We start from the raw sequence: 12,134 nt of genomic DNA, 5'->3' as shown, positions 1-12,134 counted from the left end.
CAGTTAGCTCAGTTCATTAGAGCACAGTGCTCATAACACTAAGGTTGCCAGTTCAATTCCCACATGGGCCAGTGAGCTGCGCCCTCCACAACTAGACTTGGAGCTCAGCTGCGTCCTCCACAACTAGATTGAAAACAACAACTTGACTTGGAGCTGATGGGTCCTGGAAAAACACACTGTTCCCCTATAAAGTTAAAAAAAAAAAAAGACAGGATGCAAGATGGCAGCCACCACGGGCTTGGGAGTAAAAGTCCCTCGCAATTTCTGACTGTTGGAAGAATTTGAAGAAGGCCAGAAAGGAGTAGGAGATGGCACAGTTGGCTGGGGTCTAGAAGATGACGAAGACATGACACTTACAAGATGGACAGGGATGATAATTGGGCCTCCAAGAACAATTTATGAAAACCGAATATACAGCCTTAAAATAGAATGTGGACCTAAATACTCAGAAGCACCCCCCTTTGTAAGATTTGTAACAAAAATTAATATGGAGTTAATAGTTCTAATGGAGTGGTGGACCTAAGAGCCATATCAGTGCTAGCAAAATAGCAGAATTCATATAGCATCAAAGTTGTCCTGCAAGAGCTTTGGCGCCTAATGATGTCTAAAGAAAATATGAAACTCCCTCAGCCACTGGAAGGACAGTGTTACAGCAATTAATCAAAAAGAAAAACCACAGGCCCTTCCCCTACCCCCATTCAATTTAAGCAGTCTTCATTTTCCACAGTAGTAAATTTTCTAGATATGTCTTGTAGACCTCTAAGTACTGGAAAGGAAGTTCCCATTCAAAGGCAGTTTATCTTAAGATACTGTAAATTATACTAATTTTTTGTTCATTTGAAATACATGTTGTGCTACAACAACAAAAAAAGACAGCACCCATAATAAATCTAATCTATGTTTAAATGTGACCCAGCCAACAAAAATAACATGTTGTTGCCTTACAGCTACGTCCACGACCACCCCCACCCCACCCGCACTAACCCCTGATCTAACGAGGTCCTGAAGAAGTGTCTCAGAACGCTGAGACCCGGTGGAATGATTTCGGTCATCTCCCTTTATTTGTATAGGACACGGCAGAATGGCACTGTCCTGGGGGCTGTGCAGGCTGTATGAAGGCATAGTACTTGTTGGAACACAATGGGAGCTGGTTAATGGAAAATAGCCTTAAGGCACGTGACACACGGATCTTTGAGTAATCCAGTTTCACTTACTTTGATATTTTCTCAATAAAAGTCATACTGTTAGGTTTACGGCTCCTTAACAAAACTTGCACAAAAGATTTTCGTTCCAGAGACTTTATGACCAGACCTGGGACTGTCTCTCAAGAGGAGAGATCAGCACCTAAGTCTTGGTGGGTAAGGAATTTATAGCTGAAGCTGGATACAGAAGCAAAAAAAAGCAGTTAGTGTGTAAAAAGGAAAAATGGTTAGTTTATCTTATTTTAACAAACTATAAAACACAGTTAGGTTATTATTTTTAACGAGCTAATACATAACTTGCTTATCTTCTTGACGGGCTATAAAACATGACTTGTTTATCTTTTCCTAACAAGCTATATACTTTGTTATGGCTTTTGCTGAAGCAGGAGCTTTTTAAATTCCTCTGGGCGGGGGTACTCTCCGAAATGAGCTTGTTTAGCCTAGGGTCTCGTCCTTGGTCCCTACAATAGGAAGCCCCGATTCGGGGCTCAGTCCATGAGGCTGATCCCCCTGGTCCCACGTTAGCCTCATCTCTGTCTCTTGTGCTCCCTCTGCGTCGCCCCTCTCGTTTCCCATTGCCCTTGCCACACAGGACATGACAACATGTCAACTTATAAAACCATCTACATCTTTTGTCTAGCTATTCTGTTCTTTCACTTGACAGCAAATATTAGACACAATAAATAAAAGTTTAAAATTTCATTTAAATCTCAGAATAAGTTAATGACCCTATAAAACAAATTGGGAAGAGTCAATGGTACTCAGAAAAAGAAGGATAACTTCTTTAAGTCTAAGGGAATGGTACAAAATCAATTTATCAGATTAAAAAATAGCTATTCTTGCCTTATCAGCTCTGGATACCTAATATAATTTTCTAACAGTTTGGGAAATTGATACAGCAAGCCTCAGTTTTTTGGTCCATTGACTATGTTTGAGAATTCCCTAGAAAAGTATTGGAAAAAAGAAAATATCAGTCTTTCAAAGGCAAGCTCTGTAAAGAGCAAAGGAAACTAAGCAAAAAGGCAAAGAGGAAGGAATGGAAATGATATTTGCGCAAATCTACTAAGTGCCAAGTGATTTACCTAGATTTAGGACTCAATTTGACAAAGTAGGATGACACCTGGTCCACGTTTTCTTTGCAGACAGGGAAATTAAAGGTTAAAAATGTTAAGTAAAATACACACCATCATAGGACTGGTATAAAACCAAGTTGGGAATCTGATACAGTTGTATCAGATTTTCATTCCAAATCTCATACTCTTTTTGCTGTAACACACTGCCTTAGGTTCCTAAAAGGATGTATTGACAAATTTGACAAAAAGGTTTTGTTTGTAGAAACTAACCCGGCATTCATTCCTACCCTCACATCCCTCCATTAACAACTACAAGACATATTTCACTGCCTCTTACAGTTTTTCCCAAGAGGCTCCTTAATCCTCATACCAATGGAATTCGAATGGCCAAGTCTACCAAACTGTCACACCTGCCTCAATGTCCCCTTTCCTACACTCAAATCCCATATGAAAACAAATAGGCTTGTATTTATAAAGTAAACTGAAGGGGACTTTGTAAAGCTTTTTTTCCTAAAAGAAATCTTCCCATCAGATTGGCAAAAGTTTTCAAGTCTGACAATACTAAGTGCTGCTAAGGATACAGAACTGTGGGAACTCTCCTACGTTGCTCATGGGATTGTAAGTTAGTACAATCACTTCAGAATACAATTTGGCAAAGTTTAATAAAGTTTCAGATACATCCCACAATTCTATTCCTAGATACATTTTCTAGAGATGTTCTCATGTATACAAGGATATATATGAATACTGTATTTCATTGATGGGAAGGTAAAATTGTGTAACTGCTATGAAGAACATTATGGCAGTTCCTCAAAAAATTAAAAATAGAACTACCTTATGATCAAACAATTCCACTTCTGGGTGTATATCCAAAAGATTTGAAAGCAGGGCCTCTAACAGATTATTTGTATACCTATGTTCATAGCACCATTATTCACCATAGCCAAAAAACAGAATCAACCCAAGAGCTCATTGACAAAGGGACAGATAAACAAAATGGAATATTTTATACAATGGAATATTATTCAACTTTTAAAAGGAAGGAAATTCTGATAAATGCCACAACATGGATGAACCTTGGTGATATGTTAAGTGAAATAAGCCAGTGACCAAAGGACAAATACCGTATGATTCCATTTATATGAAATACTTAAGGTAGTCAAATTCATAGGAACAGAAGAATGGTGACTGTCAGGGTCTGGCGGGGGGGGGAGGGATGGGAAGTTATTGTTTAATGGGTATAGAGTTTCAGTTTTGCAAGAATGAAAACAGTTCTGAAGATAAATGGTGGATGGGCTGGCCAAGTGGTGCATTGGTTAGGAGTTGGCTTGGGACGCCAGCTCTGAGCAGCAGGGCCCTGGTTCAGATCCCACGTGAGGGCCAGTGACACTGCGCCCTCTACAACTAAGATGATAAACAACAGCTCCACCTGGAGCTGGGCTGCCATGGGTTGCCAACGATGGCGTAGGCTACAGTAGGGCTGGCTGGCAGCGGGCGTGAGCTTTCGTGAGCTTTCATGAGCTGCCGTGAGCAGCCGTCCAATGGCCGGAGACCGATCTGCCTCGCCTGCAAAGAGCGCAATGATAATACCAACATGGGCCAGTGAAGTGACGTCCTCCACAACTAGACTGAAAAACAAAAGGGCAACAACTTGTCTGTTCCTCTTCCCCTATTCCCCAATGCTGTTCTCCTCCCCCAATTCTCCAATAAAATCTTAAAAAAAAAAAAAGATGGTGATGGTTGCACAAAAACGTGAATGTACTTAATGCCATTGAACTATAAAAACCACAATTGTTAAAAAAAAATAATTTTTTAAAAGATTTTTATTGGGGAATTGGGGGGATGGGAACGGTGCTGGGGAATTGGGGAAAGGGGAACAGACAAGTTGCTGTCGTTTTGTTCTTCAGTCTAGTTGTGGAGGACGTTGCTTCACTGGCCCAAGTTGGCACCATCATTGCGCTCTTCCTGGGCGAGGCAGATCAGTCGCCGGCTTCTGGATGGCCGCTCACAGCAGCTGCTGGCCGCTCACGCTGGCTGCTGGCTACACATGGTAGCCCATGGCAACCCACTGCCACAGGGGCTGCAGCCTACGCCGTCGCCGGCGACTCACGGGCAGCCCAGCTCCAGGTTGAGCTGTTGTTCAGCATCTTAGCTGTGGAGGGCAGTGTCACTGGCCCTCATATGTGGGATCCGAACCGGGGCCCTCTGGCATCCCAAGCCAGTTCTTAACCATCGCGCCACTCGGCCGGCCCCCAAAAATATAAATTTAAAATTAAATTTAAAAACACTTTTAGCAGCTTTGTTTTTAAACAGTAAAAAATTGGGAACCCCCTAATGTTAAAGTGTGTATCTTTACATAGCAGAATACCATATAGCAGCTAAAGCAGTTGAACTAGATCTATTGCCTAAACAGCTAAATCTCAAGAACAATATTAAAAGAAAAAAGAAAAAAAGGAAGTTATAGATTTATATGCACAGAATGATATCACTTATATGAAGTCTAAAAACATGTGTCTTAGTCTGTTCAGGCTGCTATAACAGAATACCACAGACTGGATGGCTTAAAAACAGAAATTTATTTCTCACAGTTATGAAGACTGGGAGGTAGAAGATTAAGTTACCAGTAGATTTAGTGTCTGGCAAGAGCCCACTTCCTGTGTCTTCACATGGGGCAAGGAGGCTCTCTGAGGTCTCTTTTATAAGGACACTAACTCCATTCTTGAGGGCTCTGCTGTCATGACCTGATCACGTCCCAAAGGCCGCAGTTTCAAATACCATCACAATGGGGATTAGGTTTCGCCATGTGAATTTTGGAGGACACACTTAGTCTATAGCAACATGTAATACTTATGGAACCATAAATGTGTATTATTAGTTTTAAAGGTGACTGAAGTTGATAAACATCAAATTCAGATTGGTGTTGGAAAGGGAATACTTTAAATAAACAAACAACTAACACAAATCATACAAGTCCAATTGAGTTTCAACTTGGTGCAAAAGCAATCCAGTGGAGGAAGTATAGTGTTTCCATGCTGCTGCAGGAATTGGGACATCCAAAGGCAAAACAATGAACCTCGACTTAAATCTCATACCTTATACAAAAATTAACTCAAAATGAATCATAGATTTATGTGCAGAGAAAATACAGGAGAAAATCATTGGGACCTAGGGCTAGGTGAAGAGTTCTTAAACAAGCCACAAAAGCACAATCTATTAAAGACAAGAACCAATAAATTGAACTTCATCAAAATGTTTAAATTTTTGTGAAAGATGCTGTTAAGAAAACAGAACTGAGGAACTGGAGGTGTTGGAAGGTTTACAGAATAGATGTGGTAGAAACAGGTAGAAAGAAAGTTAGAAGGGCAAGAGGTTGGACTCAGTAGAATACTGGAGTTTAAGAAACGAGTTCAATCAGCTTCAGGTGAAATCAAGGTTCATTGCTGAAGTGAAGTGGAGGTGATGGTTGAAGAGATTGGGGAGGAGTGGTGTAAAGAGGGTGCTGAGACTTCATCAAAATAACCAACTTTTGTACTTCAAAAGACATCATCAAGAAAGTGAAAAGACAACTCACAGAATGGGAGAAAATATTTGGAGACCACATATCTAAGAACTTGTATCTACAGTAGAATCTATAAAGAACTCTTAAAACTGAACAGTAAAAAGCCAAACAATCCAATTATAAAAAAGGGGAAAAGACATGAACAGACGTTTCAGCAAAGAGGATATAAACATGGCAAATAAGCACATAAAATATGTTCAACATCATTAATCATTAGGGAAATGCAAATTAAAACTACAATGAAATATCATTACACATATACTAGAATAGCTAAACTAAAAAATAGTAACAATACAAACTGCATCTCCCATACACTCAGGGTGGCAATGTAAATAGTACATCCAGTCTGGAAAATAACTTGGCAGTTTCTTAAAAATCTAATCATGTATTTACCACATGACCCAGCAATTACACTACTGGGCATTCATCCCAGGGAAATGAAAACATATGTTCACACAAAAATGTGTACATGAATCTTCATAGCAGCTTTACTTGTAATAGCCCCAAATTGGAAACATCCCAAAAGTCCATCTATAGGGTGAATGAATAAACCAACTATGGTACATCCATACCATGTAATGCTACTTAGCAACAAAAAGGAATGAAAATATATTGGATGAATATCAAAGGAATTGGGGAAAATTTAGTGAAGGGTACTCTCTGTACTATTTTTGCAACTTTCTGTGAATCTATAATATTTTAAAAATGAAAAATTAATCATTATGGAAATACAAATCAAAACCACAAGAAGATATCACTTCACACCATTAGGATGGCCACTATAAAAATAAAGTAAAATAAAAAACAAAAAGTAACAAGTATTTGTGAGGATGCGGAGAAATTGGAACCCTTGTGCATTGCCAATGGGAATGTAAAATGGTACAGCTGCTATGTAAAACAGTATAAAGGTTCCTAAAAAAATTTTTTTAAAGTATTAACCCAACTTCTGAGTATACTTGTAGATCCAAAAGAACCGAAAGCAGGATCTTAAAGAGATATTTGTGCACTCATGTGCAGCATTATTCTCAATAGCCAAGAGGTAGAAGAAACCCAAATATCCACAGGAAGATAAATGGATAATACAAAATGTGATATATACATAAATGCAATATTAGTTAGCCATTAAAATGAAGAAAATTTTGTCAACATGTATGGATGAAACTTGAAGACATTATGCTAAGTTAAGTAAGCCAGTCACAAAAAAACAAATACTGTGTGATTCTTTAAATACTTATACAACGTATCTAAAGTAGTCAAAATCATAAAAACAGAAAGGAGAATGGTGGTTATCAGGAGGTAGGTGGGGGAATAAATGGGGAGTTGTGGTTCAGTGGTATGAGGTGTGATTGAAAAATACAGTGAATGTTTACGTAAAAAAAATTATTACAATAAATGACGCATTGCCATTAATCCCTCTCAAAATACTTCCCCCTGCTTCGAACACACTTATCCCATCATTTTTCCCACTTTCTGAAGCAGTTCTTGAAGTCCTCTCTTGTGTCGTTACTTCATCCTCCATCATAACAACGCTCCGTGTCATACATTGCTTCTGATATGGCAAGTCCTGTCAAATAAAAACATTACAGTGTGTCCTCATCCACCTTATTCACACGATCTGGCACAGTGTGACTTCTGGCTCTTCACCAAAGTCAAAATGACCATGAAAATAAAATGTTTTGAATCAATTCAGGACATTGAGGCAGCCATGACAGTGCAACTAAAGACACTCAGGAAAGAGGGCTTCCAGAACTGCTTCAGAAAGGGACAAGTAAGATGGGACAAGTGTGTTTGAAGAGAGGGGGAGTATTTTGAGGGGGATTAATGGCAATGTCATTTACCGTAATAATTTTTTAAATTTAAACATTCACCGTATTTGTTGATCACACCTCTTATAGTTTCAGTTTTGCAAGATGAAAAAGTTCTAGAGATCTGTTACCCAACAATGTGAATATAGTTAACTCCTACTGAACTTTTAAAAATAGTAAGATGGTAAATTTTATATTGTATTTTTTTACAATTAAAAAAAACTTTAAGCAGAAGCAAAATAGCAAAGTGTTAAGATTTAATAAAGTTGGGTGGTGGTTTTATGGTGTTTGTTATCTTATCTCCAACTTTCATATAAGTTTGCAATATTTCATAATAAAAATTTTTAAGTAACCATTTTTAAATGGACAGATTTTGGTAATTTTGAGGCCCAATATAAAGACAATATAGAATTTTGCTCTGTGTTCATTTGGGCATTCAATATAAAAGTTGCTAACTCGTTGGTAATAAATTAGGAGTTAGTCTCACAGTTTTGTTGAGATAAATTGCCAAAGGAGGAAATGATAAACCACACACTAACTCCATATGTTAAATATCAACTGATAATGTCAAGAAAACAATTGTGAATTTATAATTGGAACTACAGTTTTCTCACAGATTTTATTAAAAGACATTTAGCCAAGTAAAATTACTTAAGTCTCAGAATCAATTCCTCTTTGTTTCTTTCAAAGGAACTGCCTAGGCAAAAACCATTTGCCTATGGAGATTAAGTACTCTTTTTGCTTCATATTTTAGGGCCTAAAGCTGTTGCAAATTTGTTGCTGGTTTTTTTCCAGTTGAACAAAAGGGAAAATTGCACTTCGTTCACTGAATAAACATTTATTGAGCATGATGCCAAGTATTTTGCTAGATTACCAAATTCTTGATCTTTGGGATTTTGTCTTTCTATTCTTTAATTTGTTTACAAATTACCTTTTACAATTTATTACCAGAAATGATACTACTAAAAGTTTCACTTATAAATAGACCATAACAAATTCCTCTTGTTTATTTCAGCAGGGAGGCCTCCCTGCTGAAAACATTTTGCTTTGTTGAGGTTAGCAAATGACCCACTTTGGCAAAACATTAAACCCACTGAAGCTGTATGGCTAACCTGGCAACTGCTAGAACTTCCAGCAAAGTCATCAGTATCAATCATGAGATCTCCACTCTGGATCATTCTATCAATCAACATGTATGACTTAGGAGAAGCTGCTAGTTGGTGAAACAAGTTCACTCACTATTAAGTTTACAAAAATAAAAGTTCATATTTTGTAAAATAAACATCAACTACCTCCAAGTCCAAAATTACCTTAAAGAAACTTTATTTCTGGGCCGGCCGAGTGGCACATTGGGTAAGAGGTGGCTTGGGACGCCAGCTCTGAGCACCAGGCCCCAGGTTCGGATCCCACATGAGGGCCAGTGACGCTGCACCCTCTACAGCTAAGATGCTGAACAACAGCTCGACCTGGAGCTAGGCTGCCGTGATTCGCCAGCGACGCTGTAGGCTGCAGCCCCTGCTGCAGTGGGCTACCGTGAATTGTCGTGAGCCGCCGTGAGCAGCCGTCCAATAGCCGGCGAGCGACTGCCTCACCTGGGAAGAGCACAATGATAATACCAACATGGGCCAGTGAAGCGACTCCTCTACAACTAGACTGAAGAACAAAAGGAGCAGCTTGACTGTTCCCCTCCCCCAATTCCCCAATAAAATCTTTAAAAAAATAATAAAGAAATTTTATTTCTATCTCCTGATTATTCATCAAAGTAACTCTTACCAAGTTTTAGTCAATTTAACTTAAAGCTGTCTAGGTGTTAAGTCATCATATACCTGTCTATATTATACATTTATCAACATAGTTTAATGTTATGCTTAGAAATGTAATTTAGGGCCGGCCGAGTGGTGCGTTGGTTAAGACTTGGGACACCAGAGGGCCCGGTTCAGATCCCACATATGAGGGCCAGTGACACTGCCTCTGCACCTAAGATGGTGAACGGCAGCTCGACCTGGGGCTGGGCTGCCGTGGGTCCCCGGCGACGGCATAGGCTGCAGCCCCTGCTGCAGTGGGCTGCCATAAGCTACTGTATGTAGCCAGCAGCCAGCATGAGCAGCCAGCAGCCGCAGTGAGCTGCTGTCCAGAAGCCGGCGACTGATCTGCCTCGCCCAGGAAGGGCGCAATGATGGTGTCAGCTTGGGCCAGTGAAGCAACGTCCTCCACAACCAGACTGAAGAACAAAACGACAGCAACTTGTCTGTTCCCATTCCCCAATAAAATCTTTTTAAAAATAAAATAAAAATGTTTTTTTAAAAAAAGAGATGTAATTTAATGACAAAACGACCTTTTCTAAGTGCTATCTAATTTGTGTTAATGCAAACCTTTACACTACTTCTTACTTAGGAAGGTTGGTATTACATAACAAACAGCCATTTGCATGTTTATTTACACCCCCACTTCCATGACTCAGACACAGGACTGCATTGGCATCCGGATCCAAACAACCCTGCCTGACGTTCCTCGGGTTATCTCCTTGCCACAACCCAGGGTATAGGGAAAACAGCCCCGTGGTCCTATCTGGCTAACCCCACCTTTACTGTCACTTGCACAACACGCACATTAATGGGAGAAATACTTTCTTGTACATTAATTCCCCGTCTCTTGAGGAGGGCTTTCAGGTCCTTAACCCGCATTTCTCTTTTTCCCAACCAAGGTTTGGACAAACAGCAAAGAGGAAGAAAGGGATATTGGCAGGTTTTGCCGGAGGCCCGTTCTAAGACCGGCCTTCCTATCACCTGGAGCCGCAGCTTCGCTGCTCTGGGCCTGAAGGCGAGAGGCCTCTGTGGTGGGGGTGGATGTGGGTGGGGGCTGTGAACCCGCAGAGGGTGTCACCACTCGAGTGTAGATCTACACACTCGCAGAGCCCTTTATAAGTATCGAGTGCGACAGAAGAACTCTAACTGTAAAGAAGCGTGATTAAAGTTCCACAACCCCGCTCTAACCAAGGACAAAAATAAAACCCCGCCAGTGTGTGAAAGGCGCGCCTTTTTTAATATCTCGGGGAGGTGGGCTGTGTTTCACAGGAGACACCGGGAAAAACAGCCGCCGGCCGCTCCGCTCCTGAGCACCTCCAAGACGGGACCAGGGCGGCATTCCCGCGAATGGGGCCGCGGATTCTTACGCTTCCTCCTTTAAGGCCTGAAAGACGGGCTTTAGGGTTCGAAGACAGACACACAGGACTCCCCGATCACCTCCAGCCGGAAATACCCCCTTCCCAAAGGCGCACGCGCACTCAGTCACTTAGCAACACTGGCTCTTCCAGCCGGAAGCCTAGCAACAGACGAGCCGCCGCTTCCCCACCAATCAGCGCTGGCCTCGCCTTCACACGCCTCACCAATCAGCGCCGGCGCCGCAAAGAAGTTTCCAGAGCTTTCGAGGAAGGTTCCCGTAACTCGAATTCATCCGCCTGATAAATGGCCTACATTTTTCTAAAGGAGGAGAAGTACAGCCTGGAATAGAGGGGAGCTGATTTGTTAAGGTTCTTTTTTAGGCTCTGAGGGATTTGGGGCTCAGTCGAAGGGCCCGACTGCGTCACTGGAGGTGGGGCCGAGCGAACTACTTTCTGCGGCGCATGGACACGGCGGCTACGTAAGAAGTGATTAGTGACGCAACAGACGCTGCATAAATTTCGGCTCCGCCGAGCGCCACAACATTCAGAAGCGACTGGCGTTGTCGTGTGGAGGTGTGTTCCTGCTGAGGTTGTACGACGTGCTTGGATTTGCGTCTTTTCGCATTTGCTAACAGGTACTGCCCGCAGCCTTCGAGACCTGGGAGGGGTGTAGAGGGCGCCTAGATAATAAGAAGCTGGCAAATTCTTGGGTCTGAGTGGGCCTCAGGGAGAGGAGTGGGGGGAGGGGTAGGTGAGATGACGCGGCGCCGGGCCTTTCCGGAAGAGTGGGCCTTGTTTACGTGAAGGGAGCGGGGGCGGTTGGCGCGCGTGCGCGACAGAGGCTAACGGATACTTAACCGATGGAGATTCTATCGTGTATGCTTCAGAGGGGGGAAGCGGAAAAAAGGTTGTGCGGTTTCTAGAAACCTTTTAATTTCGAATCGCTACGTGGAGGGGTCCCACTCCATCTCCGTTTAAACGGGAATTTTTCTCGTGTCCTGTGGGGTTTTTCTTTTTTTGTTTTATAAGTTGTGCTAGGTTTTGGGAAAATTGCTGGGGAGGGGAGTACTTAAGACGTACCTGGTATAGTTGAGGGAAAGAAATCTCTGCATAACTTCAGACATTGCTTTTGGTTCTCTAGCTGGCTTAAGTTGAAGCCTTGTTACAGAATTTTTTATTCTAGTAAAAATTGGGGGTGGTTTGTGAGAATTAGCTTAAGGCAGTTAACTTAATGAAGTCGAGTTAACTTAGTTTTGAATAATTGGCTACATGTGAAAGTAATAAATGTGAAGATCCTGAAATGATATATTTTTGCCTCCTAAACTTTATAGGTCA

At 41.3% G+C, this 12,134-nt stretch overlaps 1 pseudogene; it reads left to right on the top strand.

Annotated features, from left to right (window-relative positions):
- The first annotated feature begins 220 nt into the window (after nt 1-220).
- On the top strand, nt 221-749 carry LOC109382165 (ubiquitin-conjugating enzyme E2 variant 1-like; annotated as a pseudogene).
- The last annotated feature ends 11,385 nt before the right edge of the window (nt 750-12,134 follow it).

The sequence above is a fragment of the Hipposideros armiger genome, unplaced genomic scaffold, assembly GCF_001890085.2.
Source record: "Hipposideros armiger isolate ML-2016 unplaced genomic scaffold, ASM189008v1 scaffold_61, whole genome shotgun sequence".
NCBI classification, from domain to species: Eukaryota; Metazoa; Chordata; class Mammalia; order Chiroptera; family Hipposideridae; genus Hipposideros; species Hipposideros armiger.
The sequence above is the reverse complement of the archived record's forward strand: the minus strand, read 5'-3'. Positions and strand labels throughout refer to the sequence as shown.